The sequence below is a fragment of the Oryctolagus cuniculus genome, chromosome X (genome assembly GCF_051225735.1).
Source record: "Oryctolagus cuniculus isolate XC-2025 breed Fujian yellow rabbit chromosome X, ASM5122573v1, whole genome shotgun sequence".
NCBI classification, from domain to species: Eukaryota; Metazoa; Chordata; class Mammalia; order Lagomorpha; family Leporidae; genus Oryctolagus; species Oryctolagus cuniculus.
In genome coordinates this window covers 26,306,676-26,326,321 of record NC_142888.1, presented here as the reverse complement: position 1 = coordinate 26,326,321, position 19,646 = coordinate 26,306,676, and the positions used below count along the sequence as shown (strand labels likewise).

The 19,646-nt window shown below is 46.1% G+C and overlaps 1 long non-coding RNA gene and 1 pseudogene across 1 annotated transcript in view; one reads left to right on the top strand and one right to left on the bottom strand.

Moving 5' to 3' along the window:
• The window catches only part of LOC108178726 (uncharacterized), a 218,758-nt gene that overhangs the window by 68,988 nt on the left and 130,124 nt on the right, over positions 1–19,646 (bottom strand). The window lies entirely within an intron of this gene.
• The window catches only part of LOC127484934 (m-AAA protease-interacting protein 1, mitochondrial pseudogene), a 40,255-nt pseudogene continuing 38,537 nt past the window's right edge, over positions 17,929–19,646 (top strand).

Sequence of the window (19,646 nt, the reverse complement as noted above, 5' to 3'; positions counted from 1 at the left end):
CAGAGAGAGGGAAAGACAGTGAGAGGGAGAGAGAGAGAGAGAGAGAGAGAGAGAGAGAGAGAGAGAGTCTTCCATATATTGGCTCACTCCCCAAGTGGCCAGCAATGGCTGAAACTGCGCCAATCTGAAGCCTGAAGCCAGGAGCCAGCAGCTTCTTCCGAGTCTTCCACTGGGGTGCAGGGGCCCAAGCACCTGAGTCATCTTCCACTGCTTTTCCAGGCACACTAGCAGAGAGCTGGATCAGGAATGGAGCAGCCGGGACTTGAACCGGCACCCACATGGAATGTTGGTGTTGCAGGCAGAGGCCTAATCTACTATGCCACAGCACCAGCTCCTGTGTGATTTTTAAAGTAAAATAATAACAAAGGATTTGAAGTAGCCAAATAATTGCCAAAGTACAGCTCATTTTTAAAGTGGCCCAAGAAAGACGATGAGATTTTAAAATGAACTAACAGTGGTAATAACAGCAAAACAAAGGCAAGAAAATCCGGGAGCCATTTCAGGGAAAGCTTGGGCTGTCACGTTGCCACCCATTACTGTGGAGATTATATTATAGAGTGTCACTTTCACCTGCACCAGGAGCTGCTGCAGCAGTTAAGTGGAGAATGTCACGGATCTGGGGGCAGATGGAAGATCACGTGACATGCCACTAAATAGCCCTCTTCTGTAACATCAGTGCCTCTTGAATGGCATTACTCATTAAGCCATTTTGATCTTCATGGAGAATTCGGCACAAGTTAGATCAAAGGGATGTAAGTCACTCCCAGAGGGGACACACAATATTTTCATAACCAATGCCTAAGAAGTGTCACTTCAGAACAATAAGAGGCTCAGCGTTGGTGGGCAGGTGCCATGCAGAGTTTCTCTTGGGTGAGCCCGTCCTGGGCCTCAGAAGCTCAGGTGCTTCTGTTCACGCGGAGCCCTGTGGCAATGAATGCTCTAATGTTACCTCCAGATGGTGGTGGCGGGGACAGCCACTCTAATCCCTCCCAGTCACGTCTGGTGAAGCAACAAGATAATGTTTGCCATTACCAGCTAAGGGCCTCTCCACCTACTCTCTCGGAGGATATCTGAGAAAGTTAACTGAAATGCTGTCGCTTCTAGAGGGGAGAACCAAGAAAAAGGAAGCACGGATCATACATCTCAGGGTTCACCACAGGAGGCGACCTCAAAAAGGTTGTGGAAATTGGGAATTAAAACTTAACTTTATTTTGGGGCAAAAAAGGGTGGGGGGTAAAATCCATGCAGGGGTGCTCAAAAGGATTGTAGAAGATGTATATTATGAAAAAAAAAAAGAAAATGTATATTATGAAAAACCTCTGTATGGACTTCAAAAATGTTGCACCAATGTAAATTTATCTGGGAGGGCATTTGGTGCAGGGATGGAAACACCTCATGCGAAGCCAGCATCCTATACTGGAGCACCTGGGTTTAAGCCCCAGCTTCTGATTCCAGCTTCCTGCTTAATGCACACCCTGGGAGGCAGCCGGGATGGTGCAAGGGGTTGGGTCCTTGTCACTCACATGGGAGACTCAGGTCCCTTGCTTCAGCCTGACCCAGCCCTGGCCATTGTGGGCATCTGAAGAGTAAGCGAGCAGATGGAGTATCTCTTCCTTCAAGTAAATAAACAAATAATTATGTTTTTAAAAATAAACTTATTTTTTAATTCCATCTTGACACAAACCTTTTTTTTTTTTTTGAAGATTTATTTTACTTAAAAGGCAGAGAGAGAGAAAATTTTGCATCTACTAGTTCATTCCCCAAATGGCTACAATGACCTAGGCTGGGCCAGACTGAAACTAGGAGCCAGGAGCTTCCTCTAGGTCTCCCATGTGGGTACAAGGGCCCAAGAACTTGGGCCATCCTCTGCTGCTTTCCTAGGTGCATTAGCAGGGAGCTGGATTGGAAGTAGAGCAGCTGGGACTCTTACATCACAGAAGGTGGTGTGACCTGCTATTCTACAGTGCAGGCCCCAGCCATGAACATTTTGAAGTACCTTAGTAAACTATTTCCAACACGCTTAAATCACTACAAGTACCAAAAGAAGAAAATAAATGCATTTTTTGGGATCATCACCTCACCGCAAGGGAGGCTGGGAAATGTAGTCTCAGCGTTCACAGGAAGAAGAGGTTTGGTGGACAGCCAGCTAGTCTTTGCCACAAGTAAATTGGTGGTGATAGAGGATGAATTGGACAGAAACCAAACCATTTTTCCCAAAGGGGGTTCCAACATCTGTCTAGAATGACAGCTGTGAGGCAGAACCACTAGAGTTGGATCTCAGTCCTGCGTGGTACACCTTCCAGGCAGCAGATGCCAAGGCAACACTGGGAGATGAGAGGCTTATTGGTAGTTAATGCCTATGAAAGACAAAGGGGACAGAATGCAGGCTGGGCAGGGCCAGCTTCAGACTGCAAGAGATTTGACAAGGTCTCGGTCAATGCAATGGGAAACTCCGGAGTAGAGACTGCTCAGGAGCGGAGCGTCACGTCGGGCAGGAATGGCGAGCGCTTAGGACACACTTGATGCTCGGTCGCTGTGTGCAGATACTGAGCAAGAGCATGGCCTGGGTTCAAAAGCTGAGACGGAGTGATGTCAGCAACACGGCGGAATAGGACCTCCCAGACTCTTCCCATAGGGGCAGCAATTCAAGAATACACGGGACCAGTTCTCTTTGTGAGAAATCCAGAAAGCAGGGAAGAGGCTCCTGCATCTCGGGTGAGTGGCAAAGCAAGCACACGGCAGGCAGGAGGGAAATCCACAGCAGCCTCTTGCTATATCCCTGCACAGCGCCACGTGAAGGTAAGAACACTGGCCCACTCCTGGCTTCACCCTGGAGAGGGAAAGCCAGGATCGGACTGTGTGTCCAACACTCTAACTTTTTTTGGAGGGAAGGAGGTGGCTGCCTGAGGGCCTGGCTTCTGTCTTGCCTGTCTCTGAGCACTGACAGGACCAAGCAGGCCCTGCAGAGAACATCACCCCAGTACAGCAGAGGCTGGTAAAGCTTGTCGGCCTCTCCCTCGGGGGATGACAAGGGTGCTCCCTCGGGGAATGACAAGGGTACACAGTGTATATGTTATGGTTTTTCAGGGACTGTTGCTGGAGGGGACTGGTTTCTGTCTGGCCTGTCTTGGAACATTGACAGGACACAGCACATTCTAGATGCCTGGGAGCTACTGAGAACAGAAAATAGCAGTGGGGCATGCTGCTGCACCAGAGGGCCACCTAGGAGCTGAGAGTGAAAGGACAGATAGAGACAGTCCAGGCGAATGATTACCCACAGGGCGCAGGGGCAGGCCTACTTACAGCAGTCAAAACGAAGCCAAAAGCTGTCAGAAGAGACAAAGGAGGACATTATAGAATGATAAGAATATCAATTCACCAGGAAGATATAACAATCATAAATATATGTGCAGCCCATCGCAAAGCACCTAAGGATACAGAGCAAATATTGATGTAACTCAAGGGGGAAGCTGAGAGCCAGGCAATAACAGCAGATGTCAATGTCCCACTTTCAATAATGGATAGAATATACAGACAGATCAATGAGGACAGAGAGGATCTGAAACACTATAGGCCAAGTGCACCTAACAGACATAGACTGAACATTCCACCCAACGGCACTGTAACACGCATCCCAGGTCACATGCTAGACCAACAAAACAAGTCTTTACAACTTTAAGAAGATTAAAATCATACCAAGTACCTTTTTTGACTGCAGTGGGCTAAAACTAGAAGTCAATACCAGAAAGCAAACTGGAAAATTCACAAAGGTGTGGAAATTAAACAGCATATTCTTGAATAACCGGTGATGTCAAACCAGAAATCAAAAGGGAAATGAGGAAATATCTTGAGACAGACAAAAATGAAAACACAAAAATACCCAAATTCATGGGATGCAGCAAAAGCACTTCTAGGAAGGAAGTTTCTAGTGACAAAGGCCTATCATAAATAAAAGAAAGGTCCCAAATAAACAACCTAACTCTATGCCTCAAGAAACTAGAAACAGAACAAACTAAGCCCAGAGATAGCAGAAGGAAGGAAATAATAAAGATTACAGCAGAAATAAACCAGAGAACAGAAAAGCAATGGAGCTCTTCCTCTTGTTGTCCCGGGTGCTTTGGGAGCTGTGGGTTATTGGCGCAGACGTGGTCAAGTCCAAGAACCACACCACCCATGAGTCCCCAGAATGGCACAGAAATGACATCAAGAAACCCCCGTCACAAAATATGACTCGCTTAAGGGAGTAAGACCCCAATGCCAGAGGAACACGCCTTTTGCCAAAGAGGTACAAGAAGGGCCTAAAGAAGACGCTGGCCAACAATGCCATGGCTGCGAGTGCACCTGCTGAGGGTGTCAAGCTCTTGTCAGACCCAAGCAAGTTAAGCCCAGGATGCAAAAGGGTGTCAGCTGCAAGCTCAATGGGGTCTTTGGCTGTCTCAGCCCAGGGCAAAAGCCAATGTTGAAATGAAGCCCCAGGCTCAGGCCCAGGCTACAGTCACAGCTCAGGATCCCCAAGATGCCTGGGCTCCTAAAGGTGGCCAGGACCCTATGTAGGGCTCCATGCTGACGGCCTCTGTCTGCCAATATGAGGGCAGCAGGATGGCTGTGGTCCCTGGGCTGCCATCTGCAGGAGACTGGTGTCTCCTGTGCTGTTTGTAGAAACCCGAGGCAGGGTCTCTTAAAAATGAAATGAAAAACAATAGGAAAAAAAACCCAACAAAACAGAGGGTTGGTTTTTTGAAACAAACAAAAAAATCAACAGAAATGACAACCCTTTAAACTAAGAAAAAAAAAATCACAGAAGACTCAAATAAATAAAATCAGAAAGGAGGAGGCATAAATAAAATAAAAAGGAATGTAGATACCTAGCAGAAATGGATCCATTCCAAGAGAAATATAACCTACCAACCGGATCATGAAGAAATAGAAAATCTGAACAGACCCATAACTATTAAGGAGGCTGAATCAGTAGTGAAAACCTCCCAACAAAGAAAATCAGGAACAGATGGCTCCTCTGGGGGATTCTACCAAACACTAAAAGAAGAATTAACACTAAACTTTCCCCCAACATGGAAGAGTCAGGAGCACTTCCAAATTCATTTTATGAGGCAAATGCTACTCTGGCATCGAAGCCATGAAAAGAAGCTACAAGAAAAGAAAAGTAGGGCAGGCATTTGGCCTGGCAGTCAGGATGCCAGTTTAGATACCCACAGCCCATATCAGAGTGTCTAGGTTTGGAGTCCCAGGTCCACTCCCAGTTCTACCCTCCTGCGAGTGCACAGTCTGGGAGGTAGCAGGTGATTGCGCACAAGTGGTTGGGTCCCTGCCACCCATGTGGGAAACCTGGATGGAGCTACCTGTTCCCAACTTCAGCCTGGCCCAGCCCTGGCCATTGCAGGCATTTAGGGAGTAAGCCGGCAGATGGGAGCTCCCTCTGTTTATCTATCTGTATGTGTGTATATCAGTCTCTTAAACAAAAACTGTTTTCAAGAGAGAGAGAGAGAGAGAGAAACAAAACCCATTGAAGCAAAAATTCTCAAAAAATGTTAGCAAACCAAATTCAACAGCATATTAAAATGATCATACACCATGACCAAGTGGGATTTATCTGTGGGATGCAAGGATGGCTTGACATACACAAACCAGCGAATGTGATACACCGCATTAACACCACAAAGGACAACATCCCATGAACATTTTAATAGATGCAGAAAAGGACTTGACAACTTTAACACCCTTTCATGATAAGAAACACTCAAACTAGGACTAGAAGGAAATTGCTTCCACATAATAAAGGCTTTTTTGAAAAGCCCACAGCCCATACTCAACAGTAAAAAATGGAATGCTTTTGCTATAAGATCAGAAATAAAATTATCTCTGCAGATAACATGATCTTATATACAGAAAACCCTAAAGATTACGCAAACACACACCAAAAAAACCTGTTAGAATTAGTAAACAAGTATAGTAACACTACAGGATATAAAATCATCATACAAAAATCAGTTGTGTTTCTACACGATAAGAGTAAACAATCCTAAAAAAAAACTTAAGACAACTGTCAAATTGATAATATAGCAACAAAAAAATAAAATACTTAGGAGCAACTTAACCAAGGAGGGAAAAGACTTGTACCTCTTAACCAGCACACCAAACACCCATTCCTGAAAGAAATTAAAGACACACACAAGAAAGGGGCAGGCATTTGGCACGGTAGTTAAGGTACCACTTAGCATGCCTGCATGTCGTATCAAGGTGCCTGGGTTTAAGTCCATGTTTTGCTTCAGACCAGCTTCCTGCTAATGTAAACTCTGGGTGTCAGCAGGTGATGGCTCAAGTACTTGGGTCCCTGCTCTCCACATGGGAGACTCCTACTGAGTCGCAGGCTCCTGGCTTTGGCCTGGCTCAGCCCTGGTTGTTGTGGGCATTTAGAGAGTAAACCAGAGGATGGAAGAGCTCTCCCTCTCCCTCTCTGTGTATATGTGACTCTGCCTTTCAAATAAATGAAAATAATTTTTTAAATTTTAAATAATATTAAATAAAAGAATACACATGGAGAAAGGACAGTCATTTCAACAAGTGACATTGGGAAAATCGGATACCTACATATAAGATTAAATCTGCCATTTATCTTACATCATATACAAACATCAACACAAAAGACATTAATTCAGAAGGAGCAAAGGACTTGAATAGGCATTCCTCCAAAGAAGATGTACAAATAGCTTACAGCTATAATCAGGGAAATGCAAGTCAAAATCACAGTGACATACTACTTCACAGTGTCAGGATGTGCTGATGTGTTAACAACAGTGTACTGTACACTCAAAAATTTAAGAGTGTATGGGATGATGAGTTGTACTATGAGAATTAACTGTAAAACTTGTTTTTAAATAGTTCTTTATACTTTGTGTGTCTGTGTGGGTGCAAATTGCGGAAATCTTAGTATAGAGCTGGTCTTCTGTATATAAAGATAATTAAAAATGAATCTTAATGAAGAATGGGATGGGAGAGGGAATCGGAGGTGGGACGGGAATGCAGGGATAGGGGAAAAACACTATATTCCTAAAATTGTACCTATGAAATTTGTATTCATTAAATAAAAGCTTTCTTTCCTTTTTCTTTTTTTAATAAAAGCTTTCTTAAAAAAGAAAAGAAAAAGGAGTGTGTGGGATGGACATTTGGCACAGCAGTTAGGTCTCTAGTTTTCAAAGTTTGATTATACATGTCTTGACTGGAGTTTCTTTGGGTTTATCTTGGTTGGGGTTCACTCAGCCTCTTGAATCCACAGTTTCTTTTGTGTGTGTATGTGTGTGTGAGTGCAAAATTTAGGACTTTTTTTCCAGCCATTATTTCTTTGAGTACTTCTTAGCTGTACCCTCTTTACCCTCTCTTTTTGGGACTTTAATGATACCAATGCTAGATCTTTAAAAATATAAATGTATTTTTATTGACATGATATTTGTACATATGATGGGGTACAATAATACTTATATACAATGTTTAATTATTAAATCAAAGTACCAGCCCCTCAGATATTCATCATTTCTATGTGTTGGGAAACTTGGGGCTCTTCTACAGTCATCTCAAAATACATCGCTGTAGCTCATAGTTAAAGAACACCCGAACGAATTCCTCCTATGGAACTTAACTTTGCTATCCCTTATTTAGCCTCTCTCTGCCCTCCATTTCCCTTCTCCACCCAGTCTCTGGTGACCACTATTTCACTCTCTTCTATGAGATGCATTTTTTCCAGCTTCCACAAATAATTGAGAACATAGGGTATCCATCCTTCTCTGCCTGGATTATTCCACTTAACATGGTATCCTCCAGTTCCAACCACATTAAACTAAATGACAGACTCTCATTCTTTTTTGTGGTTGAATAATATCCCATTGTATATGTATACTGCATTTTCTTTATCCATCATTCAGTGATGGACAGTTTGCTTAATTCTCTATCTTGTGAGTCATGCTACAATAAACATGGGAGTGAAGCTATTCTGTGATATAATGACTTCATTTCTTTTAGATATACACTCAGTAGTGGCATGGCAGGATCATATGCTAGTTCTACTTTCAGTTTTTTGAGGGATCAATAGTCTAGACTGCAGATGTTGATTGAAGTGGTGGTGCGACTTTCCAGTGGCTTCCAGAGGTGTCCATGGAGTTGAGTATGGACAATACTGTGGCCTCTGGCCATGGCGCTGCTGGTGGTGAAGGAAGCTGTCCTCAGGCCTTTGGAGATGAGCACCAGTTGTGATGGGGCTTGTGGTGCTGGCATCTTCCCAGGGCCCACAAAGTGAGCCTCATCAGTGGTCCTGGAGCTGCAAGACACAGGGGTGCCTTTCTTTAGGCTCTGGAAGATGCATGCCAGCCCCAGGGCTTCTTGGTGATGGTTGTGATACCGGAGCCACCTACTGACTCCTGGGGCAGGATGAACTCCAGTAGTCACTCTATTCTGAAGGTGATGCTGTGCTGTAGCAACTTGAGTTCTAGATATTGGGGGCGGGGCCTAATGTGGGCTCCTTCTCTGGTGCACAACAGTTATGCAACTCCCCAGCAGCTCCCCAAACTCTGTATCTTTTGCTAAAGTTCTACACATCCCTGGGGTTCTATTTTTTTTCCAGTCTTTCTTTTTTTGTTTCAGTTGGGTAATTTCTACTGTTCTGTCTTCCAGTTCACTGATTCTTTCCTTTGTTTCTTCCATTTTGATATTGAGCCCTTTCGTTGAATTGTTTATTTGACCACTGTATTTTTCTAATTTAAATTTTCCATTTGACTCCCCTTTCAGTAATCCATTTCCTTGTTGAGATTCTCTATTTCTCTTTTGCAAGCATGTGTATAATTGTTTATTTGGTGATTTTTATGATGGCTGCTTTAAAATCATTGTCATATAATTTTACATATGTTTTCTGTGAATGTTGGCATCCATGGAGTAACTTTTTTGATTCAGAATGAGATCATTCTTGTTTCTCGTATGATGACTGATTCTTTTTGATGGAAACTTTTGAGTGTTATTTTATAATCCTGTACCTAATTTAAACCTTCTGTTTTTGTTGGATTTTTTTCTTTTAAACGCTACTCCAGCAGGGGAGGGGACAGGATGTGCCCCATTACTGCTAGGTCACCTGTAGAAGTCCCATCAGCCTTTGTTGACACTTCGAGGGGCTCTTTATTACTTCTGGGTGGGTGGGAGAGGGTGGTCTCAATGCTGCTGAGCAATGGTAAAAATCCCGCCTCTCCACCGGCTTCCTCTGATACCACCAAAACACGAAGGCGCGGGATAGAGGTACAGGTTCCTCTTGTGGTTTCCTTATTAGCACCCAGCAAGGATGAAAGTGCTGGATCCACACTTGGTATCTGTGGGGAGCAACTCGGACTAGACTAAGTTACTGGAATTAAGACTTATTCTATGCATCTGCTCTCCCACAATATGGCGCTGAGAAGGGAGAAACAGCTTCTACACAGCTGCCTCTTGCCAACTTGAGTGATGACCTCCAGGAGCTGATCCTGCTCCTGATTGGAGGAGAGCAGCGTACTTGGCGTGTGGGCAGCCGAGTTGGGATTGGTGGAAGAGGACTATAAAGGAGGAGAGAGACAACATGCACCAGGAACATCTAAGGGGAACACCTGTGCAGCCCCCGAGAGAGCCGGCCGGTGGTGTGCCGCTCCCCCGCGGAAGTGGGGAATGTGGCAGGGGGAACCGCCCTTCCACGGAGGTGGAAGGGTCGGTAGCCAACCCGGGAAGAACCAGCAGCAAACCCGGGGAGGGCCGAGCAGACGAAAGAACAGCGCAGGGTCCTGTGTCGTTCCTCCACGAAGAGGGGGAGCGACATAATGGTGCCGTGACTCGGATATGAAGCCTAGGCAGGGTTTAGTGTCGTTCCTCCATGAAGAGGGGGAGCGACAGTATCCTCTGATGCTGCCCCAGTGGGTGGTTCGGTTATAGCCTGGCAAGGGTAGAATTCTGGGCTCCCCACTTGGTCCATGGTTTTTTTCTGTATTGTTCAGCTGGAATAAAGCAGTTACTATCTAGAAGTTTTCTCTCTTCGTATATGCTGTTCCTTTCCTTGTCCTTTGGCTGGAAAGAGCAGGCTTTTCTTGTCTGCACCTGTTGGCATTTCTGGGTTCCAGCTTCTTCATGTACAAATCTGAGGTGTGCGAATAAAAAAGAACTTGGAGAACTCACCTCCATGTCACTCCTTTTGGGCACTGAGGCTTTGGGCAGGCCTTTCTTCTCTCCCCTTTCAAAGTCATCTTATGTTTGTTTCATATATAATACACAAAATTTTAAGATGCACTTAGTGGGAGGAGTAAGGAAAAGTATGTCTACTCCATTGTCATGGACACAGAAATCACCAAGCTTTAGAAACGTGCTATTGGCAGTAGTAGTGGAGGGAGCATTTGGCACAGCAGTGAAGATGCAAGCTGGGACAGCTGCATCCTACACTGGACTGCCTGGGCTTGAGTCAAGGCCCCGCTCCCAATTCCAGTCTCTTGCTAATGTGTACCCTGGGCAGCAACACGTGATGGGTCAAGTACTAGGTTACCTGCCACCCACACGGAGACCTGGATTGGGTTCTGGGCTCCTGGCTTCAGCCTGGCCCATTCTTGGTTGTTGTGGGTATTTGGGGGGAGTGAATCAGTGGATGAGAACTCTCTCTCTCTCTCTTTCTCCCTCCCTCCCTCCCTCTCCCTTTCAAATAAATTAGGAAAAATGAAATGAAATCATTACATACAGAAAGTACACATTTGTTAAGTATACAGGACAATGAATCTTACTAACAATATGCCTAGGTGACTACAGCTCAGATCAGGAGCTGAGTGCAACCAACACCCCTCAGAAGCCCCCTCCTGAGCCCCGAGCATGGGCCCCACCTGCGAAGTTAACCATCTCCCAACTGCAGGCAGCACAGATCAGTGTCGCCTGTCCTTGCGCCCTGAAGCATATACACACTCTTGGGAGGTTAATGTCTTAAGATGTCATTGACCAACACACCTTACAAAGAATTCATTTATCATAAGTTTATGTTTAATAATACATTCATTCATGGTAACATAGCAAAACACCTTAGGGTTTATAATAACCTTTCCCATGCTTTGTGTTACTTGATGCTTACAAGTCCCTGAGACTCAGAGAAGTGGAGTGGTTTACCCAAGGTCACCCAGCTAGTAGCAAGGAAGGGTGAGCAGGGCTGGAAGAAAGGGGCTCCATCTTGGGCCCTCTGTTCATGTATCAATTTTAGAGAAGGTTCTCATTGCTTCTGTTTTTGTCACGTGACCACCAAATGACTATCAAGGAGTGGGGTAGGGCTCTGCGACTGCTGCGCCCTCTAGGCTCAGCTAGAGCCAGGAGGGGCTCTCCCGTGACGTGACGCAGAAGAAGGAATGAGAAACCCAGTGAGACAGACAAAACGTCAGTTAGCACAGTCCTCACTGGGGACGAAACCAATTCCTCCTATTTCTCGATTTTTATGGAAATGCCAAAATCATCAACAGCTCCCTGTCTGTGTATCCACATTTGTGTGACTCATTAAAACCATTCAGACTCATATTTTTTAATATTTATGTTCATCTACTCAAAAGGCAGAGAGGGCGAGTGAGCAAGCAAGTGAGCATAAGAGCACGGACTTCCATCTGCTGGTTCACTCCCCAAATGCCAGCGATAGCCAGCATTCGGGCTGGGCCAGACGGAAGCCAGGAGCTTAGAACTCCCTCCAGGTCTCCCATGTGGGTGGCAGGGGCCGAAGTACTTGGGCCCAGGGTCTTTTGAGGCAGAAAATTCCTTCTGAAGAAAGGGGAAATCTGTTCTTAGATGGGCCCCATACTAACAGGCTAGCAAGACAGTCCTTCCCCGAAAGCGCTCAAGTTCAGGTTTCGCTCCAGGCACCTGCGGTAACCTTGGGCTCTGCCCTGGGCTCCAGTACCTCGGCCTGGAACAGCAGGGGTCCTGGGACTCTGTCACTAGGCCATCCAGGTCTTGGCAGGAAACAGATGGCGCCCTGGCGTTGGGTAACTTGAGGAGGGTTTAATAAAGAGACTGTTCACAAAGGCATATCAGGGTGCAGGGAACCACAGGCCGGAAGAAGTTTTTGGTCCAGGGCTCAGGCCTGCCGCCCTCCGCGAGGCAGCTGGGGGAAGCAACACCCTCTCTCCTCACACCCCGTGTGCTCCCGGCGGCCAAGGTGAACCTCAAGGCACAAGGCATAGCAGCTCTTTGATGGGGCCCCTCGAGGCCACGTCTTGGGGCGCAGAGTGGGGGCGGAAGCAGCTCAGGTGGAAAAGACCGTGCTGGGCTCCTGGGGGGAGGCTTGTGGTGACGGGCACTCCCCGGGGGCGAGGGAGGGTGCGGGGGTGTTGGGGCAGCCCCCTCCCTGAGTATTTCCAGCAGCCTACCTGCTTCTCTTCTGTCTGCATTTTGAGCTCTTGGATTTTCTCTCTGTTCATCCCCCAGTGTCCGTTAAACGCAGGAGGACGTCTGCTCGGGGCCCCTGGGTGGGGGGAGGGGGCAGCTTCCTGTATCCATCCTGTCAGCCCCAACATGCCCTGAGCAGCTAGCTGCCTCTGCAAGTGGGCTGCCAGACACCCCCGCCGCCGCGCCGCGCCGCCCCGCCCCCCAAGCCTGGTTCCCTTCCGGCATGGCTATCTGCCGAAGTCGGACGCACTTCCTCGGTGTCTGTGACTTGCCCTGGACCGTCTGCCGACCTGGAGTGCCCACCTGTGGACCCTTCATGCCTCTGGCTCGCTCAGTCTCCCTTTCTTCCTAGCCTGCGCCGTGAGATCTGCTGTAGGCAAATACTTCACTTCCTTTCGTAAAATGCAACCAGTTTCTAACGTAGTAAGCCACGCTGATCATTTATAAGAAGAAATCTAACAACACTGGATTCATTAGCTGCTTTACTGGAACTTTCTCTCCATGTAAGACAGCAGGAAAATGAAAGGGAGATTGGGGGGTTGGGGTGGATGAGGTTTTTTTTTTTTTTCTTTTGTTCTCTATATCCTTTTTTTTTTTTTTAAAGGGAAAGGTTTATCATTGGGTGTGGGAAGCCTGACGGGCTATATCCACTTTTACTAAAGTTCATCTATTACTCTTAACGTTTGTAACAGTATTAAAAAGAATGGGAGTTCATCGTAACCAGTGAGTAAGGGGCAGAGTACCAGCGTCACCGTACAAATTGCAGACACCTATCACAAAAATTATGAGATAAGGGCAAGGTCGCTGAAGACGGACTTCAAATTTCTGCTCGAGGTAGCCCTTGCTTCGGTACAAATGGCCCCTGCACAGGCCCCTTGTTGCATGGCCCGAGTTAACTGCCATGCTGTGCTTCATTTACTCCCGAAATACTGTTCAGCTGGCATGCACCACCTGGCTGCTGGCGTGTCCTCACCACCTGCCGGGAGAGCCCGCTGGCACGCTGTCGCTTCTGTGTTGAATGGAATAATTGGTGTTGCAGACTAAACAGGCAGAGGAGTTGTTATTTACACTTAAGGGTCCTTTAAATATTTGTGAAGCACTAGGTCTTTCTTAACCAAACCTCAGAGACAGGTTGTTTGATTCTGCTGCTCTTCCACCTTCATTTTCTGTCCCACCCATGGGGGCGGTCGCTCTTGGGGACAGTGGGGGACACCATTATAAGCAACCATAGCCTATGCTATGCTAAGGGCTTCTACAGAAACTCGCTTCTTCCTTCTGCTCTTCTAGCCAATCCTCCTAGCCAATCACTTGCTGAAGCTCTGACTACCAGCCTGCCAAGCTGAGCTCTATGAGTGCTGGGTGAAACTTGAACTTGACGGGCTTCCTGAGCTATTAAGGTGCCAAAGGGATTTAACTGTTAACTAGGGATCTCCTCTGATTTGTGTGGAGACCAATAGCTCAATGGCACGGTGATGGCTGCTGATAAAGTTTTGAAAACAAGACCAGTAATGCCCCATTGGTGTCTTGCCCTGATGGACATTAAAATTCATGCTAAAGCTAGTGTAATAAAAAATATAGGACACTGGTACAAGAACAGACAAATCAATGGAATGGAATTGAGAGGAAAGAAATTGGTTTTATGGGGATATAATACAATGTATAATAAAGGTGGCATTTCAACTCAGTGATGGCTTATTTAATAAATGGTGCTAGAATAATGGCCTATCATGTGAAAAATATAAAGATAGACCTATAATTCATCCATGTTTAATTACAGATGGATTAAAGATGCAAATATAAAGCCAACACACACCAGAAATAAATTTAGGGAAATATATAATAGGTAGAAAGGACTTATTAAATAATAAGAAACTCAAAAGGCATAAAGGAAATAAAATAGATTTGATAAAATAGACAATTTCAGTGGTAGACGACACCATAAAAAGTCAAAGGACTGGGTCGGCGCTGTGGTGTAGTAGGTTAAACCTCCACTTGTGGTGCTGGCATCCCATATGGGTGCCGGTTCGAGTCCCAGCTGCTCCTCTTCCAATCCAGCTCTCTGCTATGGCCTGGGAAAGCAGTAGAAGATGGCCCAAGTCCTTGGGCCCCTGCACCCATATGAGAGACCAGGAAGAAGCTCCTGGCTCCTGGCTTCTGGTGGGTGCAGCTTCAGCCATTGCGGCCATTTGGGGAGTGAACCAATGGAAGGAAGACCATTCTCTCTGTCTCTCCCTCTCACTGCCTGTAACTCTACCTCTCAAATAAATAAATAAAATCTTTAAAATAAATAAATCTTTAAAAAAAGTCAAAGGGCAACTAATACGCTGTGAGAAAATAGTTGCAATTGAAGGCAGACTACAGGACTAACATCTATAATACTACGATTAATATAATATTAGCTGGAACTGTATGAAATTATTGATAATCAACTGTTTTTGAACCCCAAAATATCAATTTTGACATAAAACATAAGGCTCCTATATATTAATAAGAAAAAGACACACAACCCAAAAGAAAAGACGTTAAAGAGCATAAACTATCAACAATTTTTAGAAAATAAAATAAAATGCAAATAGCTGACACATAAATACATGATTATAAGTATATGAATATATATAAATGAATAGGAAGCTGCTGGCTGTTTAAAAAACGAAAAATAACGAGTGTTGGCAAGGATGTGGAGAACTTGGGACTCTTGTGCACTGTTGGTGGGACCCTAACATGATGCCTCTGCTATGGAAAACATGTAAGTTGGTACCTAAAAAATGACAAATGATCCAGTAATTCCACTTCTGGGTATATACTCAAAAGAGCTGAAAGCAGGATCTCCCATGTTCAGTGTGGCATTATTTATAATAGCCCAAAGCAGAAGCAGCCCATGTGTGTGTACTGACAGATGAATGGATTGTTAAAAAATAAAAAGGTATATACACAGGGAATACTATTCTGCCTTAAAGAGGAAATACCACATGGATGAACCTCAAGGACATTATGGGAAATGAAGTCCATCACACAATGGCAATTACTATACGACTCCATGTACATGAGGCACATAGAACAGTCAGATTCATACAGACAGTAGGCTGGTGGTTTCCAGAGGCTGGGGGCAGGGAGGAGTGGAGGAAGTGCTATGTAATGGGTATAAAGTTTCCATTTTACAAGATGAAGAGAGTTCTAGAGCTTAATTGCAGAACAAGGTGAATATACCACTGACGAACTATGCACTTCCAAATGGCCAAGATGGTAAACTTAGTGTTTTGGATATTCTACAACAACTTAAAACATTTAAAAAGCATGCACCTACAAACAGCAACATAATATTCTTCACCCATCAGGTGACATCTGGAGCCAATTTTGACAGCGAGGTGGGGAAATGTGCACTTTCATTCTTGGTTGGAAGAATTGCTGTAGCATTTTTAAAACGTTACTTGGCAGGGGTAGGCGTTGGGGTGTAGTGGCTAAGGGACTGCTTGACAGGTCTGCAGTCCCTATCAGAGTGCCTGGGTTTCAGTCCGGGCTCTGCCTCCAATTCAGCTTCCTGCTAATTCACACCCTGGGAGGCAGCAGGTGATGGCTTAAGCACGTGGGTCCCTGCCACCCACATGGGAGGTCCACAATGAGTTCCAGGCTCCTGGCCCCAGCCTGGCCCAACCCTGCCTGTTGTTGCAGGTATTTGGGGGAGTGAACTAGTGGATGGAAGATCTCTCTGTATCTGTCTCTCTGCCTCTCAAATAAAATAAATAATTTTTAAAGAAAGTAATTGAAGGGGGATGGCACTGTGGCCTAGAGGGGAAGGCCTTAGCCTGCAGTGCTGGCATCCCATATGGGTGCGGTTTGAGTCCCAGCTGCTCCACTTCTGATCCAGCTCTCTGCCATGGCCTGGGAAAGCAGCAGATGTCCTTGGGCCCTTGCACCCCCATGAGAGACCCGGAAGAAGCTCCTGGTTCCTGGCTTTGGATAGGCGCAGCTCCAGCCATTGCGGCCATTTGGGGAGTGAGCCAGTGGATGGAAAACCTCTCTCTCACTGCCTCTGCCTCTCTGTAACTCTGCCTTTCAAATAAATAAATAAATCTTTAAAAAAAAAATAATTGGGGCTGACATTGTGGTACAGCAGGTTAAGCTGCTACTTGCGACACTGGCATCCCATTTGAGTGCCAGTTCAAGTCCTTGCTGCTCTGTTTCCAATACAGGTCCCTACTAAGGTGCCTGGGGAAGCAGCAACAGATGGCCCAAGTCCTCGGGCTCCTGCCACCCACATGGGAGACCTGGATGGAGCTCCTGGCTGCTGGCTTCAGCCTGGCCTAGCCCTGACCATTGCAACCATTTGAGGAGTGAACCAGAGGATGGATGATCTTTCTCCCTCCCTCCCTTCCTTGTCTTTCTCTCTCTCTCTCTCTCTCTGTCACAATGCCTTTCAAATAATCAAGGTTTTTCTTTTTTTAAAGAGAAAGTAATTTAGTGAGAGCTATTAAAAATCAAAGATGACACATACTCTTTGACACAATAATCTCATGTTTGGGCCTCTGGTTTAAGGAAATAAATGCACCAGGAGTGAGCGCTGTGGTACAGTGGGTTAAGTCAACACCTGGAACACCTATATCCCATATCCGAGTGACTGCGATTGATTTCTTTCTTTTTTTTCCTAAGATTTATTTATTTATTTGAAAGTCAGAGTTACAGAGAGGCAGAGAGAGAGAGAGGTCTTCCATCCACTGGTTTACTCCCCAGATGGCCACAATGGCGGGAGCTGCGCCGATCCGAAGCCAGGAGTTTCCTCCGGGTCTCCCACATGGGTGTAGGGGCCCAAGGACTTGGGCCATCTTCTACTGCTTTCCCAGGCCACAGCAGAGAGCTGGGTCAGAAGTGGAACAGCCGGGACTCGAGCTGGTGCCCATATGGGATGCCAGTGTGCTGCAGGTTTACGCGCTACGCCACAGCGCTGACCTCTCCGATCCCGTTTCTAATCCACTTCCCTACTAACATCCCTGGGAAGGCAGAAGTAGATGCCCCAAGTCCTTGGGCCCCTGCCAGCCACATGGGAGACCTGGATGGAGCTCCTGGCTCCTGGTTTCAGCCTGGACCAGTACTTGTCCTTAAGGCCGTTTGGGGAATGAACCAGAAGATGAAAGATCTGTCTCTCTGCCTTTCAAACAAATAAATAAATCTTTTTTAAAAAATGCCCTAGTACATAAGTATAGAGTTTTTTTTTTTTTTTTTTTGGTCATAACTGGAAATAACCCCCCAAAGGGAAAATGGTTTAACCTTACATGATTATTTAAAAGAATGAGTAATTTATATATAAATACATATTTATATATGTTAAATTTACATATAAAATAAAACATATTAAATATATATGTATATATAAATAAAATGATTGACCTGGAGAGATTGGTATGAGATTTTGTTAACGACAGTATACTTAGTATAATACACAAGTTGCACAGCAAAGCACATGGTATGATTCTACATGTATAAAAGCAAAGAAAAAATGTCTGTAATACTGTGATACTGTGATAGCTAATTTTATGTATCCACTTGGCTAGGCTGTGGTGGCAGCTTGCCCAAACACCAGTCCACAGATTGCTGTAAACTATTTTGAAGAGAGAGGTGAAAGGTTATAAAGATGGCGCTGGCCACCCTCTTGCTATCCTACTTGCTGGTCTCTTGGTCGCTGCCCGGCTTGGCCACCAGACCCCCGACTCCCTGTGCACCGAGATGAGGTTGCCATTGGCCAGACTGTGCTGCTGCTGCCGCCACCAGCTCAGCAGGGCCCAGGGCCTTGGTGGCCTCCGCCCTGCACAACCAGGGCCTCTAGCAGCCTCTGCTCAGCTCCTCGGGACTCCCTGCAGCCCTCGCTTCTTCCCCTGCCCATGCAGAGCAAAGCTACAGCACCCAGCAGCAGCCACAGCCACACCAGACAACCGGGATGATCATTCTGGGGTTCTGCAACCCAATCGGGGGTTCCGATTAGAATTTCCCCTTCCCTTATCTGGGCCTGTTTTGACAAAGAGTTCAGCACATCAGACTTGTCTGTAGGCAGGGAAGCAGGCTTTTGCTCATGATTCCAAGTTGCTGTCACAATGTAAATTTGATCTATTGGAAGAATTTGTGGCCAAAGAGGTGCTACCTACATGTACTGAAAGAAAAGGTTACTTGTCTACCTGATAACCATAAAAATGCCTGTGCTGGCCGGCGCCGCGGCTCACTAGGCTAATCCTCTGCCTAGCGGCGCCGGCACACCGGGTTCTAGTCCCGGTCGGGGCGCCGGATTCTGTCCCGGTTGCCCCTCTTCCAGGCCAGCCCTCTGCTGTGGCCAGGGAGTGCAGTGGAGGATGGCCCAGGTGCTTGGGCCCTGCACCCCATGGGAGACCAGGAAAAGCACCTGGCTCCTGGCTCCTGCCATCGGATCAGCGCGGTGCGCCGGCCGCAGCGCGCCGGCCGCGGCGGCCATTGGAGGGTGAACCAACGGCAAAGGAAGACCTTTCTCTCTGTCTCTCTCTCTCACTGTCCACTCTGCCTGTCAAAAAAAAAAAAAAAATGCCTGTGCTGCTGACAGAGACGAAACTGTATATGCACCAACAGGAGCCATCTCCATTTACTATGATTTAACTGCAAAGGCCATCTCGTTCAGCTGAGGAGCACCCGCGAGCAGCTTCGAGTGAGAGGTGTGTGTCCCAGCCCAGGTAAGAGTAGTGTGTGGGGCTGTTCAACACAACCACCGTGGTGCATTTTTTTGTGAATGAGAGTTGGCATGTCAAATGCACCCTCTAGAAAGAAAGTAGAGTGACAGTCTTAACGTTTGGTTTTGAAAGTTGATACTGTGGGTTGCTTTTGTGAACAGCCTGATGTTGGGATATTCTCAAAATAAGCAAGTCTTTATTAAACCGGCGTGGGGGAAGGAAAGAATTTTTAAGACATGCCTAACATTTAAACCAGCAGACTCTGAATAAAGCAGGTGACCTTCCAAAATGTGGGTGGGCCTCATGCAATCAGTTGAAGGCCTCAAGAATAATGGTTGAGGCTCCCTGTAGTGGGAGGAGTTTACCCAGTTTCTAGATTGCACCCTAGAAACTCTGCACCGGTTTCCAGCTGGTCTGGGCTTGCCACGTGGAATTTTGACTTAAGACCAAGGTCAACTCTGACCTAAATTCAGATTTCAGACTTTCCAGCCCCTACAATCTTTTGAGCCAAGTTCCTTAAAATAAACCACTTTGGTTCGAAACTCA